Here is a 20136-nt window from a genome sequence, read left to right as displayed (position 1 = left end):
TCTCGAACCTAAGATCTCGTTACAAAGTGTAGATTACTATTATGCATTATGTTCTCATGTTTGGTGTGATGTTAATTTCTCCTATGCCATGTTTGTTTGTGTTGCTACGAGTAGACGAGCAAGTGACCGAGGACCCCGGTACCTAGCAGGTGGAAATAGCTGAGCTGTAGCTCATTGTAGGCAAGTTGTGCCCTTGACCACTTTTATTTACCCAATAATGTTCTCTATAATCATTTTGGCATGCTTAGGCTTAATTTTGATGGGACTCAATAGGTCACACTAGTTTGGTCATCTTTACACCTTGTTTACCCCTGAACCTTTGGGTAGTCTTTGCTATTGCTATATGTGGTTTTGGGTGTTAAGATAATTATTACACATGATCATGCTTCATTGTTATTGTTCTATTTTGTTCATGATAAGACTATTATGTTAATTGGAACATGGAGCTTAACTTGAGAAACACGTGCCACCACAAGGGTGGAATGGGACGCCCTTGGCTGACTAATTAGGAAAGCTAGTGGAGGTCTACCTTACCCGAAAGGGGCAAGGGCAGCAGGGGAGTTGTTAGTGTAGGGAGGTTCTCGGATGGGGGATTCCTGTATTGCGCTCCCTATAAACTGTAGCAGGTTTTCTGAAGCTAGTGGAACTTTGTAAAGGCCTCGTAGTGTTACCTTGCCTCGCTTCCTTGGTAGACCCGTATGGGGTCCGATCAACCCCGTGGCAAATGGGTAACATGACTTGTGGGTAAAGGGTACAACCTCTGTAGAGTGTAAAACTGGTATACTAGTCGTCCTCGCGGTCATGAGCAGCTCAGGACTCTCACATGATTAACTTATGAAACTAAACTCAATTTGTCATTTTCATCGCATTATGGTTTTATTATTAATTTTGATCTACTATTACTCTGGTTTGGTATCCACTTACATTTAGTAATTGCTAATAAAATTTTACCAACTTATTAAAAGCAATGCTCAGCTTTAACCCTTATTTGTTGATCAGCCTTACACTTCACATGAGCTCCCACCTTTGGTGAGTTCATGCACATTATTCCCCACAACTTGTTGAGCTATGATCTTTTGTGAGCTCACCCTTGCGATATAGAACCCCCCCACAGGTGAAGAGCAAGTAGTCCAGGAGGAGGTATACAACGAGGAGTACGAGTTGATCTAGGTGGCATCTTCGAGTCAGCTTGATGGTGCCAAGGAATAATTATTAGTTCATTTTATTGTTATCATTTATTTTTGTAAGATACTTCCGCTATGTAATAATATTTGTGACATTTATCTCTATACATTTGGTCATTATATATGTTGTTCTTCTTTGGCGCACATATGAGACACACCCGACTTTACCAATTAAATCCGGGTGTGACACCGCACACCCGTGCTTCTGTCCCATGGCCCCGCGCACGTAGTCGCTAGCCCTCCGACCCCGCCTGTCAGCTGTCTTCCCCGCACACCGAGAAAGCCGGCCACATCGCCCCCACATCCCCAGCTCCCTTTTGAGCCTCACGTGCACCCTCTCTCTCTCTCTCATTCATCATTTCACCCGCTCTCAGCCTCTCCCGCGCTCAGTCGCCGCCGCCCGAGCTCGCTGGAGAAGCGCACCCGCCGTGCCGTCCACCTGGAGCTCCAATCACGGTGTCAAGCCTCCTCGAGCGTCGTCTCGAGGTGAGGAACCTATCCATGTGCTCTGTTTGCCCCAACTCTACCTCGCCATAGTGAATTTGCGCTCGTCGGAGCTCTGCCTCGCCGGTTCACCGCACCCACACGACGTCCGGTCGATTTAGCCCCACCTTGTGCCCGTGTTTTGGCTCTAGGTGTCCCCCATCCCTCACCAGAGCTTGTGCCAGCATCGGCGCACCTGATTCCCCCTCCCCGCGGTCGGGATTGCTCGCCAGAGTAACCTCGACCCCCGAAGCACCCCCTTCACCATTCACTTGCTTCCGACCTCGTTTTTACGGCTAGAACCCCGCCATCGAGTTCACCGGGTCCCCCTCACCAGTCCTAGCCAACTCCGGTGACCCCAGACCCCTCAGAGTCCACGCCTGCCTCGTCTCCGGAGACTTCACCGCTGCGGATGGAGCAGCACCGGCCGCCGTGCAATTAACCCCCTAGCGCCTAATCTTAGCCATTCAGCCCTAATCCAGTGGTCCAGATCGCTGGATACTGCTTCGCGTGGGGGCCCATGCCCCTAGACCCCACTCGTCAGTCGTCTGTGCCTTGGCACTGGGCCCGACTGGTCATCCCACCCTCACCCTGGGTCGCTGACCGCTCTGGCCCATCTGTCAGCGCTCGCTCGCGCCTGCACGTGCGCTTGCCTGCGGATCTGATCTCGGTTGTTGATTTATGTTCGGATGGCCGAGAGCGTCTGATACCCTTTTGCTAGGCAATTTTGTTAAAGGGCCACTCGGGTTTCCGAGAATCAACCCGCAGTCCAGTTTTCTTGAACCTGAGTCCCTAGTTTCTTGCAGAGAGACCCTTGGACTTTATTTTAATCATAGAAATAGGTTTAATTTAGTCTTGTTTCCAAAACATGTAAATTTCATATCTTTTGCATATGAACTCTAAATTGGGTGGTTCAAATTGCAAAATGTTCATAATGTTATTCTCTATCTGCGTAAATTAAGTTCATTCACTGTTGCCATATCTCAATTTTGTGGTTAGTCTCTAGGTTAATTTAAGGTAATATAATATTTATTAAAGACAAAATAAAAGTAAAACCCTAATGAATATTCAAGTGCCTAACTTTGCAGACATAATCCCCATTTAATATATGATCCCATCACTAGAATAACTTCATTTAATTAAGTAATTTACTGAGATAGATCTAGTTAGGGAACAATAGACCACTTAGCATAGTGACTTGCCCTAGAAACTATAATGCATTTGTGTGTCTTTATCTTTTTGTTGAACATGTGTTCAGTGTGTTGCATATGTTTGGTGTACTGTTCTTTTGGTATTCCCCAAGTGTCTTGAATGAATGATTGCTTTATGTAGACAACGAGCAGTCTGAGGTTTCTCTGTGTATTGCAGGAGACTTCCCTTAGCAGCAACCGAGTGAAGGCAAGTGTCATCTGACCCATTATGTCCTACTTACTTTATAATTCACTATCCTGCATACCATGATCAACCTAAGGATTGACTAGTGTTCTATTTTCCCTGTCCTTGGTTATCCTTTGGGAATTGGCTACTATGATTAGTATCATGCTACTGCTTTGCTTTAATCAATGAACATGATGAGCATATTTATGATATCTTGATTATGATGATGAACTTGTGATACTTTAGGGACTCGGGTTGTTTCATGAGTTCCTCTCCATAAGGACATGTTCGCTAGATGACCACCCAGGAAAACAGTACAACCACGAGGGTGGAATGGGACGCCCTTAGCTGATTAATTGGAAGAACTTGGGGGTGTAGTTTATTTTGCCATTGTGCCGTCAATGGGGGCCATGGCATAGTGCTTGCTTTGCTAAGGGTAGGTGCTGAGGTTCATTCGATTTGGTTTTGTTAGTCACCCACCTTAGGGTGGAGTACTGTGTTTGTACGACTAGCGAAACCTAACGGGCAACTACACACCTGGCGAATCTTTGTAAAGGCTACATAGTGAATCCCTAGCCATTCAACTTGGTAGTGAAGATCGGGTCTATACAACTTAGGCTAGGAAGGGATCACGACTCATGGCTAAAGTGTGTAACCTCGGCAGAGTGTTAGAAACAGGAATATCAGCCGTGCTCACGGTTATGAGCAACCTTGAGAGCTTCTTTGATTAGAGTTACTCTGGATACTTTTATGATGATGCTTAATGATGATGATTACATTTATGGTACTTGGTATTCCCTCGTAGAGGGAGTACTATTTGGTTAATAACTTGGGATTGTTGTTAAAACTTGGCTTTCTACTAGTAATAAATACATGACCAACTAAAAGCAACTGCTTTGAGCTTAACCCCACATACGGCTAGTCCAGTTTAGCCAAACGGTACATTTGCTAAGTACGTTGATGTGTACTCACCCTTGCTTAAAAACACCAAACCCCAGGTTGTCCCCATTACAACCAGTTCTCAGGAGAAGATGATGGCAATGCGGAGGACTTTTAGGAGTTTTAGGACTTCGACAAGTTCTAGACTAGATTAGTGGCAAACCGCCAGACAGTGGCTTGTGAAGGCCTTATCGTACTGCGTTTCGTTCAGCACTTTGATTATGACTTAAGTTAATGACTTTGTGGATGTCTTGGACATCGTGATGTAATAAACTACTTATTTTGAGCAATGTGTGATGATGTCTAACTATGTAATCATTGTGTACGTAAATTTCTGATCCTGGCACGTACATGGGTTCGCATTCGGTTTACCTTCTAAAACTAGGTGTGACATGCCCTCACCAACGGGTGAGACAATCACACCTCGAGGATTGTCAGTCGAACGACGAGTGTTGTAATTCAGGTCGAGACCACCAGCCACCCCACTAAACAACAAATAATACCGTGAAAGTGCACGCCGTGCAACATCCTGCATGGCTGCCTCAGCTATCCCGCTCATTGATAGAATAATGCTATTAGTAGGCCTCTACGCCCCGGAGATCATCGTCTGGACGGCGCACCAAGTAGGTAGCCTCCCATTGGTCTGAGTATAACCCGCGACTGTGCTAGTAGACTACATAGTGGTACTCGATTGACCAAGTGTGTCGGTCGAAGTCCCGATGCAGCAAGGTGTCGAGAGCGTCGTGGAAATGGCAACCGCGAGCGGCGTCACGAGTGATGGTCGGGCGACCCATCCTTCTAGCTCCTGCTCCTCTGAAGGCTTCGAGATGTGGCTCGAACTTCCACCGTCGTCGTCTCCGTCGAGGTATCCTCCATCAGATGGGGTGCCCTGTGGTGGTGCAAGGGCACTTCTAGCTGGGGCACAAAGGAGGGGTGCCTCCTAGACTCCACCTCCTTCTAAGGATAGGGGAAGAGTCTTGCTGCTCCCTCTCCTAGCGTCGGTGCTCCTACTCATCGCGCAGGCGACGGTGCAGTCTCTCCAAGTGGCTCGACTGTCCAAACATTGTGTGACTCAGTGGACGCTCCACAAGGCGAGAGGGCGGGAAAGGGATCGCAAGAGTAAGAACAAAACTATATGACCAGAAAGTAAACCATAAGAAGAATATGATAAAAAATTTTGTAAGGTGAGCATATATGTAGTAGTATAACAGAGAACTGGTCCAGATGACCAACTTTTGAAGTAACACCAAGTGTCAAGGTGAGAATAAGGGTCTATAGTCCTTAAAGAGACCATTCTAGTCTAGATTAGCGGTCCTACTGTCAGCCTGCCTTTGATACCACTTATGTCACACCCGGTTTTAGATGGTAAACCGAATGCGAATCATGTATGTGCCAGGATCAGAAATTCACATACACAACGATTACATAATTGGACATCATCACACATTACTCAAAATAATAGTGGAAATAAGTACTTTATTACATCATGTTGTCCGAAACATCCATAGAGCCATTAACTTAAGTCATAACCAAAGAACTGAACAAAACGCAGTACGATAAGGCTTTCACAGGCAGCTGGCTAGGGGGTTTGCCACTAATCTATTCTAGAACTCGTCGAAGTCCTGAAACTCATGGAAATCCTCCATGTTGCCTTCATCTTCTCCTGAGCACTGGTTGCAATGGGGACAACCTGGGGTTTGGTGTTTTTCAGCAAGGGTGAGTACGCAACAACGTACTCAGCAAATGCCCCGTTTGGCTAAAGTGGACTAGTTGTATGTGGGGTTAAGCTTAAAGCAGATGCTTTTAGTTTGTCAGGTATTTATTACTAGTAGAAAGCCAAGTTTTAACAATAATCCCAAGTTATTACCCAAATGGTACTCCCTCCAAGATAGAATACCAGAAACCATAATTATAATTATCATCATTAAGCATCATCATAAAAGTATCCAAAGTAACTCTAATCAAAGGAGCTCCCAAGGCTGCTCATAATCGTGAGCACAACTAATACTAGTTTCTAACACATTGCAGAGGTTGCACACTTTACCCACGAGTCGTGATACCTTCCTAGCCTGGGTTGTACAGACCCGATCTTCACTATGGAGGTGAATGGTCATGGATTCACTACGTAGCCTTTACAAAGATTCCCCTGGTGTATAGTTGCGCGTTAGGTTTCACCAGTCGTATAAACATAGTACTCCTCCCTAAGGTGGGTGACTAACAAAACCAAATCGAATGAACATCGGCACCCACCCTTAGCAGAGCAAGCACTATGCCCCGGCCCCCATTGACAGCACAACTGCGAAGCAAACTACACCCCCAGATTCATCTAATTAATCAGCTAAGGGTGTCCCATTCCACCCTCATGGTTGTACTGTTTTCCCCGGTAGTCATCCAGCGAACAGGTTCTTCTGGAGAGGTACTCGGTTAATAGCTCGAGCCCCTAATGTATCACATGTCCATCATCATAATCAAGATATCATCAACGTATCATAAATTTTCTCGTCATGGTCGTTGATTAAAGTAAAGCAGTAGCATGATACTAATCATAATAACCAATTCCCAAAGGTTAACCAAGGGTAGGAAAACAGAACATTAGTCAATCTTTAGTTTGATCATGGGATGCGGGATAGTGAATTATAAAGTAAATAGGACATAATGGGTCGGAGGACACTTGCCTTCACCAGGTTGCTGCTCAGGGAAGTCTCCTGCAACACACTCGGGAACCTCAGACTGCTCATTGCCCACGCAAAGCAATCATTCATTCATCGCACTTAGAGAATGACAAAAGAACACTACACCAAACATATGCAACAGAGTGAACATGATGCGTCACGATGCCCGATCTTCACGACGTAGGATCAATCTTCAGATAACTAGCTTCAAAGAAGCCAAGATAACTTGCTGCAAGCAGCGATAACTAGTGCAACCTGACAAATAAAACTCGAAGCCAACCACCGTCTTTAACCGGCAGCCTGAATCGAGGATTCGCCCAACCACACTCTCAAAGAACCAACCAACACAGCCTACAATCAATCGAGGAGACCTCGAAGGGAGTAGGAGCACCAATTGGGAGCGGATGAAGCCGCCGCTTCTGCAATCCCGCGAAGGAATTCACAAGAGCAAAGGGGTAGAGATCATTCTCAATATTTGTTAGCACACAGCTGAACAAAGGGGTTCTGTTTTAGATTATCATAAGCTGCCTTACATCATAGACATAGGGGGAGTATTTATACTAGTAACAACCAGCCTCAGCGAGGTATAAACATGAAACAAAAGTATTTTCACGTGCTAATGTGAAGGAGCCTCTTCGGGAGATCTGCAAAGCTGATTTCCGTGTGGCTGTTTGACTTCTGCGTAGCCTTTAGTATTTTGACAATAACTTCTTCTAGGAATCTTCAAATGACATGGGACTGGTTGCATTGGAAAGCTAACTTGATAAGCTTTCTCACCATATATAGCATGCTTAATGAAACTTCGTAGAATGATGCAGTTTAATACGAAAACTTGGTCATCAAGCAGACTGTTGACCTTCTGACCAGTCAGCACTAAAGTAGGTCGGCTGCCTTTCTGGTAGATTTGATTAAGTCGGCTGTAGAAGCATTGGAAACTAGACTTCAAGAGCTTTCCAAAAAGTATTTATGGGCCTTCATATCTTTTGGGAATCAAAAGATATGACTGTTTCTTCTGGACGGTTCTATTGCGCTGGACTGACTCGGACATAGCTCTTCTTGTTGACTCGTCCTTGATATGTTTTGTTCTTCCTCTTTGGTGAACCTCTTGTTGTAGCTTCTTAGCTCGGCTACGTGTAATTGGTCCATCAAAGGCTTGGGTTGGTGATGATGTTGATTGTACTTGAGTTGATATAATATGACTTGGGGTTTGTAATGTGTTGCTTAATGGCATGGTCATATCATCCTCCTCCCCTTGAAAAGGAGTCGTCCTCGACTCTGAAGTGTTTTCACTTGTATATGGTAAGAGGTCAGCAACATTGAACGTGTTGCTCACTCCATAGCTCGGTGGAAGATCTATCTTGTATGCATTATCATTGATCTTGGCAAGAACACGAAATGGACTATTCCCTCGTGGCTCATTCGTTGGAGCTGGCCAATCCTTGATGGCTTTCACCTTGGATTCATCCACCTCTATTCCTTTTGCTGAAACAACAAAGCCAAGAAACACAACATGGTCTGTGCAAAAACTACACTGCTCAAGATTAGCAAATAATTTCTCCTTTCTAAGCTCATCTAAGCCTTGCCAAATGTGTTTCACATGTTCATTAAAAGATTTGTTGTAAATTAGAATATCATCAAAGTAGACAACAATAAATTTTCCAATGAAAGTTCTTAAGACACGGTTCATTAATCTCATAAAAGTACTAGGAGCATTTGTCAAACCAAATGGCATCACTAACCATTCATACAACCCAAATTTTGTTCTAAATACAGTTTTCCATTCATCTCTAGTTTTAATTCTTATTTGATGGTATCCACTTCTCAAATCAATTTTAGTAAAAATTGTGGAACCACTTAATTTATCAAGCATACCATCTAGTCGTGGAATAGGATGGCGATAGCGAACGGTAATATTATTTATAGCTCTCCAATCAACACACATCCTCCAAGATCCATCTTTTTTAGGTACTAAAATCACAGGAACAGCACAAGGGCGTAAACTTTCACGAACAAAACCTTTATCAAGAAGTTCTTGCACTTGCCTTTGTATCTCCTTAGATTCTTCAGGATTGGTTCGATATGGTGGATGGTTAGGAAGTGTACCCCCTGGAATGAGATCAATTTGATGCTCAATCCTACGAAGTGGAGGTAGTCCAGCTGGTGTTTCTTGTGGAAACACATCTTCAAAGTCCTGCAAAAGATCAGCCACAACACTAGGAAGAGATGTTATGTCGTTAGGAGAAATCAAAGCTTCTTTGTTCACAAGTACAAAGAGCACTTGATATGGGTTGTTCCTCACTTCTCTCAGCTCAGATTTTGTGGCTAGCATAACTAGATGTTCTCCCTCTTCCTTCTTTTTATCTCTTGACTTTGGCTTGTAGCACTCGCTCACCGAATTGTGGATGGCACTCAATTTCTTTTGCTCTCCTCCTCCTCTACTTGCTGTACTAATTTCAATTTTCTTTTGTAAGTGTTCAGCCATGATTTGTTGAGGGGTCATAGGCTTGAGTACAAACTTTCTCCCTTTCAGATCTAGCGTGTATTGATTTGTTCTTCCACAATGCTGAGAATATCGGTCATATTGCCAAGGTCTTCCTAGCAGCATGTGACACACAGACATGGGTGCAACATCGCACTCCATTGTGTCAACATACTCTCCAATCAAAACTTTCACCTTATAACCAATCTTGATATCTCCCGACTCATTCAACCATTGGACATGATATGGATGAGGGTGTCGCTGCAACTTCAAACCAAGCTTTTCAACCATCTCACGACTTGCAAGATTATGGCAGCTCCCTCCATCAATGATCACCTTTACTACTTTGTCTTGCACTTTGGCTCGCGTTTGAAAAAGATTATGTCGCTGTTCAATTTCAGCTTCTTTCATTTGAACACTCAAGATTTGTGTAACCACAAGAGTAGTACCATGCTCAAATTCACATCCCGTATGTTCTTCAGATTTATCAATGTTATCTTCATTTCCTGCTTTAGCTTCCTCTTCACTAGCTGATGTATATTCTCCATCATCAGTCACAAGGATCACACGATTTTTTGGACATTCCTTTATGACATGACCACGACCTCCACACTTGAAGCACTGAATACCACTACTCTTGGCTGTAGAGCCCACTGATGTAGAAGTGGATGCTGCTGATTTAGAATCCATGATTGGAGCAGCAGCGTTCATTCCACTATAATTGCTTTGATTGTGGGATCGCAAGTCTCCAGTTGAAACTTTTGACGCTAAGGGTGCAACAGTAAACCTTGAGCTTCCTCCAGTCATGGTTCGTGCACCATATGACAAAGGTTTGTTGTTCTTAGCATCTTGTTGTAGCTGGCGTTCAGCTTTGGTGGCTTGATGTACCAAATCAATAAGACGTTGGTACGGCTGAAACTCAACAATACGTTGAATGCTGCAGTGTAACCCAGCCATGAAACGTGCAATGGTTTGCTCTTCGTCTTCATATACATTGGCTCTAATCATGGCCTTCTCCATCTCCTTATAATACTCCTCAACAGAGAAACTTCCTTGCCTCAAATTCTGCAATTTATCAAAAAGATCACGTCGATAATGCTTCGGCACAAAACGAATTCTCATTTCTCGCTTCATCTCTTGCCAAGTAATAATAGGGTCCTCTCCATCTTCTTCACGATCACGAAGAAGTTGCTCCCACCAAATCAGAGCATATCCCTCAAACTCAAGAGATGCCATTGCGAGTTTCTTCTCCTCTGAATAATTATGTAGGCGGAAGATTTTCTCCACTTTCAATTCCCATGTGAAATAATCTTCAGGATCAGATCTACCATCAAATTTTGGCATGGTAAACTTAAGTTTCCCAAATCTCTCTTCTTGGTTGACGCCTCTATGATGACGACGACCATAGCGATGTTGAGACTGATCATCCCCAAATTCAGATTCTTCATTGTCATTATTTCTTCGATTCCGGCCTCTTCCTCTACCATATGCAGCACCTTGATTTCTCCTCCCATGTTCACTTGCTCTTCTAGAATAATTTCCTTCATCTTCTTCCCCATCTTCTTCATGGTTTCTTACACCGTCGGGGAGTCGACGACGACCTCTGATTTCAGCCATAAGTGTCTGAAGATCTTGTGCCAACAGATCTTGCTTGGCTTCTATGCTTTGTTTGAGCTCATTGAATTGTATCAGGGTGACACATTCTTCAATCTCAACGTTGGGATCCATCTTCCTGCGAAGTTAGTGGCAACAAGGCAACAAATATAGGTGGAATATGAAGCTATATAGAATCTCACAACCTCACCACTCTTACCAACCAAAGCTCTTATGAGTTCCCTGCGGGTTGCAAGAAAATGTGTGGTGGTAACAAGAAAGTGGTGGTTAAGCGAATACAAGACCAGAGTACCGATTACGATGGCTTATATGTGGAGCTTGGTGGGGATTAATAAACAAGGGATACAATCTGAATTCTAGTTGTTGTTAAGTTAAATAACCATCCGACTAGAAGTTCCCTGCCTAGTGCTGACCACAAGATTCGAGTGATGTAAATAGATCAAACACACGCGCAAGAAATTTCAGATTTGATGCAGACAAGGAATATGATTGGAATGCAAGTGTTGCAATCAGATCCAACCAAAATTTTGCACCAAATGATAATAGCAAACTGGTTGAACAACTTGATAAAATTTTCAGCACTTGTGCACATAAACAAACTGATTGTTCTACTTTTCTTTCACAATCTTGTTCAATACTTTTCTTTGGTACTTTTCTTTCTTCTCTTTTTTTGATACTCTTTTTTTTGAACTAAACACAGAGATCTGATATGATATTGCACACTTTATAATACTTAACAAAGAACTCAACCAGCAGCTATAACTTAAATAGGATCAAAGTTAACGCGAAGGAAATGATGAGGGTTTTCAGATTTTTCTTTTTGTGGATATTTTCAGATATATATAAGAGGCTCAAAGGGAACACAAAGGATAGAGTGATCAGCAACTAAACAAAGACTCTAAGGACTGAAACTTAACAAAACTCACTGGAACAACAGATTGAAACAAAGGGCTATGACAAAATATTTTATGGCTTTTTGGTGGATAGGACGAACACGAAATATATGTAGCTAAGGGTAAAGAATCCTACCGTGGCAACTGAGGCTTTGATACCAGATGATGCGTCACGATGCCCGATCTTCACGACGTAGTATCAATCTTCAGATAACTAGCTTCAAAGAAGCCAAGATAACTTGCTGCAAGCAGCGATAACTAGTGCAACCTGACAAATAAAACTCGAAGCCAACCACCGTCTTTAACCGGCAGCCTGAATCGAGGATTCGCCCAACCACACTCTCAAAGAACCAACCAACACAGCCTACAATCAATCGAGGAGACCTCGAAGGGAGTAGGAGCACCAATTGGGAGCGGATGAAGCCGCCGCTTCTGCAATCCCGCGAAGGAATTCACAAGAGCAAAGGGGTAGAGATCACTCTCAATATTTGTTAGCACACAGCTGAACAAAGGGGTTCTGTTTTAGATTATCATAAGCTGCCTTACATCATAGACATAGGGGGAGTATTTATACTAGTAACAACCAGCCTCAGCGAGGTATAAACATGAAACAAAAGTATTTTCACGTGCTAATGTGAAGGAGCCTCTTCGGGAGATCTGCAAAGCTGATTTCCGTGTGGCTGTTTGACTTCTGCGTAGCCTTTAGTATTTTGACAATAACTTCTTCTAGGAATCTTCAAATGACATGGGACTGGTTGCATTGGAAAGCTAACTTGATAAGCTTTCTCACCATATATAGCATGCTTAATGAAACTTCGTAGAATGATGCAGTTTAATACGAAAACTTGGTCATCAAGCAGACTGTTGACCTTCTGACCAGTCAGCATTAAAGTAGGTCGGCTGCCTTTCTGGTAGATTTGATTAAGTCGGCTGTAGAAGCATTGGAAACTAGACTTCAAGAGCTTTCCAAAAAGTACTTATGGGCCTTCATATCTTTTGGGAATCAAAAGATATGACTGTTTCTTCTGGACGGTTCTATTGCGCTGGACTGACTCGGACATAGCTCTTCTTGTTGACTCGTCCTTGATATGTTTTGTTCTTCCTCTTTGGTGAACCTCTTGTTGTAGCTTCTTAGCTCGGCTACGTGTAATTGGTCCATCAAAGGCTTGGGTTGGTGATGATGTTGATTGTACTTGAGTTGATATAATATGACTTGGGGTTTGTAATGTGTTGCTTAATGGCATGGTCATATCAGAACATAAGTTCGATAAAAGGGTAAAGACACACATGTGGAATCTAGGTTTTAGGGTAGATCACTATGTCTAGTGGTCTATTGTTCAAAGTCTATCTCAGTAAATTACTTACCTAAATAAACTAGTTCCAGGGATGGGGTCATACATTAAATGAGGTTAGGTCTACAAATTTGAGTACATGAATATTCACTAGGATTTCATCTTTTATTTTACCTTTAATGAATATTCTATAACCTTACACTACCCTAGAGACTAACCACAAAATTGAGACATGAAAAAAGTGAGTAAACATAGTTTAAACATATAGAAAATAGTATAATGAACATTTTGCAATTTGAACCACCGAATTTGGAGTTCATATGCAAAAGTTATGAAATTTACATGTTTTGGAATTCAAAACCCGAAATTAAGCCTATTTCTATGATTAAAATAAAGTCAAGGGTCTCTCTGCAAGAAACTAGGGTTCGGACGCAAGAAAACAGGACGACGAGTTAATTCTCAGAAACCCGAGGGGCTCTTTATCAAAAAGACCAAGTGAAGGGGTATCAAGCATTCATGGCCATCCGATCGCAGCTCAACGGCCGAGATCAGGTCTGCGGGTGAGCGCGTGCGCGGGGACACGAGCAAGCGCTGACAGACTGGCCAGGGCGAGTGGCTCAGGGGTAAGGGCGGGCTGACCAGTCGGGCCTAGCGCCAGGGGCATAGGCGACCGACGAGTGGGGCCCAGGGACAGTGGCGTGCACTCGAACCGGTATCCAGTGACCTTGGCTGCTGGATCAGGGATGGGTGGCCGAGATCAGGCGCACGAGGGCTTAACTGCACGGTGGCTAGCTCTACTCCCGTTCGCGGTGGTGATGTCACCGGAGGCGAGGTAGGCGTGGGCTCCGAGGGGTCTAAGGTCGCCGGAGCTGGCCAGGACCGGTGAGGGGGACCCGACGAACTCGATGGCGGGGTTTTCGCCGTGAGAGCGGGGCTTGGAGCAGGTGAATGGCGGAGGTGTAACACCTCAAAATCTCATTTTGAGAATTATGTAAAATTTTCCCAAGATGTTGAGTTAGAATATTTTTTTAATTTTTGAAGTCACACCGCGTGAAATAAATGTTTTATAATAAAGATTCAAAAAAGGGATTCTTATATAAATTACCCCTTGTTGAAGATGATAAGTATTATATAAGGATAAATATTAGAGCATCGTTTAATAGAGATTATATGACCGAAAATATTTCTGTCAAAATAATTATGTGGAGCAACATATCCAAAAGTATTTACTTATGTAGGATAATAAACAAATAAATAAATAAACTAATATGAATACTACATCACATGTTGGATTTTGATGTTAGAATACCCTCCAATAAGAATTTCCTTACATTTGGGGGTAACATCACCTAAAATAAGCATGTTCCTAATAAAGATTTAAATAAAATAATCTCCATATAAATCTGTTACCCCTTTGTTGAAATATATATAAATTATTCTCTAAAGAATTTTATAAACTAGAGATTATATTTCTTAAAATACCCATTCTCTATTTTAGTGTGTATGAGTTTTATATTTCAAAGCATTTGCTTAAAAAGGATAATAAATAAATAAATTAATAAAATATTGTTGCATTCATGTTGGAATTTTGACTGTGCATTTATTTTGAAATTTAAACCTGAAATCTGAGTTGAATTTGGAATTGAAATAGAATATAGAAAAAAAGAAAAGAATGTCAAACCTGTTTCTGGGCTGAAACCTCGCTGGCGGCCCACTTCCAAATTTCCCCGCTCTCGCCGCCGTCATCACGCACGCGGGGTGGTGTCGCTGTCGGGTGAGGCCCATGACCTAGCCTCACCCCCTCCTTGCTCCCAGCGCACCCGTGACACTGATGTGTGGGTCCGTGGCGTTATCTTCGCCCCCATCTCGGCTGCAGACTCAAACAGAAAACGCCATAGTAGAGAAAAGCCGGACACCATGGATCTTCAACATCGCCCAACCGAACCCTCACCAGCCGTCGAGAACCGCGAACTTTGCCCCGCGCGTGCTTGGACTCGAGTTCGTCCCCGATCGGTGGGGTCAGCCTAGCTGGGCATATCTTCTTCTTTATCCTAACAACCATGACCGAACTCCATGGCCGGGATGCGATATTGGCCCGATTTGTCTCGCCCTAGCTCATCTCGCCAACCTGAGTATAAATACTCAACCCTGCGTTCACCCTTCACCATATCTGGGGTCTTGTGGTGCCACTGAACGATTGGGGGGGCGAGCGATGGCTCACCAATGGCGGGCATCTACCCCTCGCCGCACCAATCTGCCAACACACCCAGCGATGTCTCCACCGGCGGTGAGTACCTTCTCCGGTGAGGATATATTCTCTGCTTCGCGATAGGACGCTCTGGTACGCAAACATAAAACCGGCGATTGCTCGGTGGCACCGCCACCATCAATAGGTGCGCCGCCGTGGTTGGGCACCATGGGGAGGGCGATGGGTCGCGGACCGGTGATCCATCTGTGAACGGTTGAGATTAAAACGTCGACACCGTTTCGAGTTGATCGCTTCAGCACCGTTGATCATCACATCTAGGGTCGGGATTGAGTCCATGTTACTTTAAATCGCCACCCTCGGTTCCGAATCTATGGGTTCATATAGCATACTACGGTGATCTAATTGGGGTCTTTCGATTCTGATCTGGCGGCTCATAATGAACCATACCCCTTCGGCCATTTAACTTTGCAAAAGAACCCCTACCCTTTATTATAAATAACCCACCGTCCAAAATAGGCTTAGTATTATATTACAATATGGCCTTGGAATTTGCGCAGAACTCCCTGAAGTCTTCTGAATTAATGTTCAGAGTCCATACATTGAATAAAGGAAGAAAATCAATAGAGGAAATAGGTTTTTGGTCTTAAATTAATGTTAGAAACTTGTTTATTTCATATTAAATTCATCTTAGCTCCTTTTTAATCCATTCCAGTGGCATTAATTTTGCTTTAATATTGTTTATCACCTAGTAACTCTATTTAGACATGAAACATAGATTAAAATTGTTTACTTAATTTATCTCGTGTCAAGCACTTAAAAACTTTGGAAATCCATAACTTCTTCATTTTAATTCCGATTTGGTCCGTTCAAGTCGTGTTAGCTTCATATGAATATTTACAATGCAATAACAACATTTATTGTACCATGTCTCATTCTTTTATAATTAGATCTTTATTTAACTTATGTTGTTTAGTCTTGTTAATCTGCCTATCATTATAATCTACTAAAATATGATCTATGGTCAATTTATAATTTATATTAAAGTTGAATTAATTACTACTTTAGGTTATCTTTTCTCTTGATTTATAAAATAAACATAAGACATAGTTTTAATAATTTAATCACATCATAACTTGATGACCGTAACTCTGATTTTAGTGGTTCTTGAACCCACGATCTCGTTACGATGCATAGAATATTATTATTCAGTTTGTGTTTATGTTTGGTGTGTTGTTAACTTTTCCTATACCATGTATGTTTATATTGCTACGGTTAGAGCGAGGTTACGAGTCATCTGGAGAGCAAGTTGGTACCTGGAATCTCAAGTCCCAGGCAAGTTGTGCCCTTGATCACTTCTTTTACCCACTCATGTTCTTATTAATCATAATGATCTGCATAGGTTAATTTTGATGGGACTCAATAGGTTACCCTAGTTTGGCTATCTTTATACCTTATTTGCCACTGATTTTTTGGGTAGCACATGCTATTGCTTTATGTGGTTTCGTGTATGGAGATACACATTGTTCATGACCATACTTTTATTATTAGCTTGTATTTACTGTTCATGATAAGATCATTATGTTAATTGGAACATGGAGAACCACCCAGGAAAATAGTGCTACCACAAGGGTGGTATGGGATACCCTTGGCTGACTAATTAGGAAAGCTAGTGGAGGACTACCTTACCCGAAAGGGGCAAGGTCGGTAGGGGAGTGGTCAGTGTAGGGAGGCCCTTGGGTTGATTTTGCTGCGATGGCGGTCAGGTGAGGGGTCCCTACATTGGAGCTTCCTAGAAATTATAGCGGGTTTTCTGAAGCTAGTGAATCTTTGTAAATGCCTCGTAGTGTTACCCTGCCTCGCCTCCTCGGTAGAGGTGTATGAGAAGTCGTGATCCCTTGGCAGATGGGTAACATGACTTGTGGGTAAAGATGCGCAACCTCTGCAGAGTGTAAAACTGGTATATCAGTCGTGCTCCCGGTCATGAGCAGCTCAGACACTCACATGATTAATTTATGGAACTAAATTCAATTTGTCATATGCATTGCATCATAGGTGTTGTTATCACTTTTGTTCTACTACTTAATTGGGTTGGTATTTACTTATACTTAGTAATTGCTAATAAAATTTTGACCAACTTTAAAAGCAATGCTCAGCTCTAACCATCCTCTTTGGTAAGCCTTACACTTCACATGAGCTCCCACCTTTGGCGAGTTCATGCACATTATTCCCCACAACTTGTTGAGCGATGAACGTATGTGAGCTCACTTTTGTTGTCTCACACCCCCAACAGAGGTCAAGAACAGGTACCGCAGGATGAGGTGCATGGAGGATGTTGTGACAAGTTTGTGAGAGGTCTAGGCCGTCGTCTCCAAGTCAACTTTGGGTTGCTAGATCGTTGTCTCCTTTCGATGTAATTATTTATTTATTTTGTACAGAACTCCTATTATATAGTAAAGATGTGACATTCGTTTTTGTACCATGATTCATCATATGTGTGAGACTTGGTCCCAGCACACCTAGTGATTATGTCCGCGCCCGGGTCTTGGTGCCCCGAAACCCGGGTGTGACAGGAGGAGGCGCTTCGGACACATTGGGGTCACTCCGACAAGCAATCTCGGCCGCGGAGAGGGGTGATCGGTTGCGCCGAGGATAGCGAAGCTCCGGTGGGGGGTGTGGGATGCCTAGGGCCAAAACACATGCATGGGTCGGGGCTAAATCGGCCAGACACCGAGCAGGCACGGTGGATCAGCGCGCAGCGACTCCAACGAGAACTAATTCGCCGCAGAGGGAATGAAATCGGGGCAAGAAAAGCGAGGGGATAGTTCCTTACCTCGGGACAGTGCTCGAGGAGGCTTGGCGCGACGTTTATAGTTCTAGGTGGTCGTCTTTGCGGGCACGGATCACCGATGAGCTCGGGCGGTGGCATCTGAGCACTAGAGAGGCTGGGAGCAGGTGAAATGAGACAGGGGAGAGAGGACGGGTGAGCGCGGGGATCAAAAAGAGTTGAGGGGATGTGTGGGCGTGACGTGGGCGAACATCTCGGCGTGAGTGCGCGCGTGGCGTCAGTGGCGGTTGTGGGGAAGATGGGGCTGATAGGGCGGGTGCACGGCGTAGAGGCACGTGCATGTAGGGAAAACGGTACAACGCTGACGGGTCGGACCCGCTGCACAGAGAGCGAGAGAGCGCGCGCGGCTGAGGGGAGTGGTGCCGATAGGTTGGGCCCATCGGGCAGAGGGTGCGAGGAAGCGGGCACGCGCGGCTGGCTTGGGCCTAGTGGGCTAAAAGGTCGAGGGAGAGGGGAGGCTGGGCTGATTTGGCTTTTTCCTTTTTATTCCAAATTTCTAATCCCTTATTTTATTTTCTTTATTGAATTCAAATCCAACCAAACCACAAATTCAAATTTAAATATTTCAAATATGTGCATCAACCAAAAACAAAGTTTAAGCTCAGCATGATACAACAATTCATGTCTCCCCTAGGTTTTAATATACTAAAGAAATAATACATCTCCTAAATAAATAAACAAAACTCTATTAAAAGGGAGAGAAAAGAAAATCTATAAGGAGGAGAAAAGAGGTAACACCTGAATTTGGTAGATATTAGAGAAGAAATTTATACCCCAAATTCAGGGTGTTACAAGGCTGAGCGGGCATGCACCCAAGAGACGTACGAGATCGTCCTGGGCGGACATATGCATAGGCACATAAATCGAGATGGTTTTTAATTTGTTTTTTGTTATATATTTAAATTAAAAAAATTAATCATAAACCAATTTTATATTTATGTTTATAAGATTTTTTTGAAAAAAACTAGACCACTCATGCTATGTAATATTTGAAAATTTATTCATGCACTTTTCTCAATTACACGTTTTGATGCCGGCAACAAAACACATTCCGTATCTATTACTAATGCAAACAACAAAACAAAAATCATTTGTACGAATCTAGCTTGTCCAAAAGGAATTTGGCTGCTCACGTACATGCCAGGTTACCACGGTGCAACAACCATACTACGAGACATAGCTGCTTTGCTTTGAAAACACTCGACAAACTCTTTGCCAAGTGTTACTCTCAACAAAGAAGTCTCGACGAACTATACATCGACGACATCTTCTTTGTCAAGTATTTTTTGTTGGGCACTCAGCAAAACCTTTGCCAAGTGCCACTAGGTACTCGGCTTAGAAAAGTCGTCGTCACAACGCCAAGTTACGGTGACGGAGCCTTTGCCAAGTGTATGCTGGAATAGCGCTCAGCAAAGAAGTTTCTAGTGTTCCCTTTGCCAGTCCCTTTGCCGAGTGCTCCAAGTGGCACTCAACAAAGGCTCCCTATTTACCGAGTGCCTGCTGGGCTAGCGCTCGGCAAAGGGAACACCAGTGGGCCCCTTTGCCAGTCTTTTTTCCGAGTGTCGCGGACACAACACTCGGCAAAGGAACTTTACTGGTTCCCATGTGTGCCTTCTTTGCCGAGTGCTATGGTCATAGCACTTGGCAAAGAGCCTCTTTGTCGAGTATAATACTAGGCAAAGTGACCAACAAAACCCCTTTTTATTTTTTTTGCTATTCCATACAAACAAACAAAGCATATATCACATAACCATCACATAATATACATCACAGAGTTCACAAAATCATCACATACATCAAACACACGACATAGCTCACAAATATCAAATGTTTCTTCACAAAGATCACAAAGTCACAAGTATCACAAAATAGTTCACAACACTAACAAGTACTCACATAAATGAGTCCACAAAAATCCAATATATGCCATAAACAAGTCTCACAACTAAGTTTAGAAGAACATCAGTGAGGTGGGTAGCCGGATTGGTTCGAGGATGGGCTAGGCGATCCATGAGGGTTGTTTGATGCTGCAGATTGTCCATATGCAGAGAAGGGATTGCATTTGTGAGACCAAATGAATATATATCTTGTAGGACTAGAATTTTGATACTAAGCAGGGCCAGCTAGAGGGAACAATGGAGGTGGTGGA

Source organism: Zea mays, chromosome 4 (assembly GCF_902167145.1).
Source record: "Zea mays cultivar B73 chromosome 4, Zm-B73-REFERENCE-NAM-5.0, whole genome shotgun sequence".
Lineage (NCBI taxonomy): Eukaryota > Viridiplantae > Streptophyta > Magnoliopsida > Poales > Poaceae > Zea > Zea mays.
The sequence above is the reverse complement of the archived record's forward strand: the minus strand, read 5'-3'. Positions refer to the sequence as shown.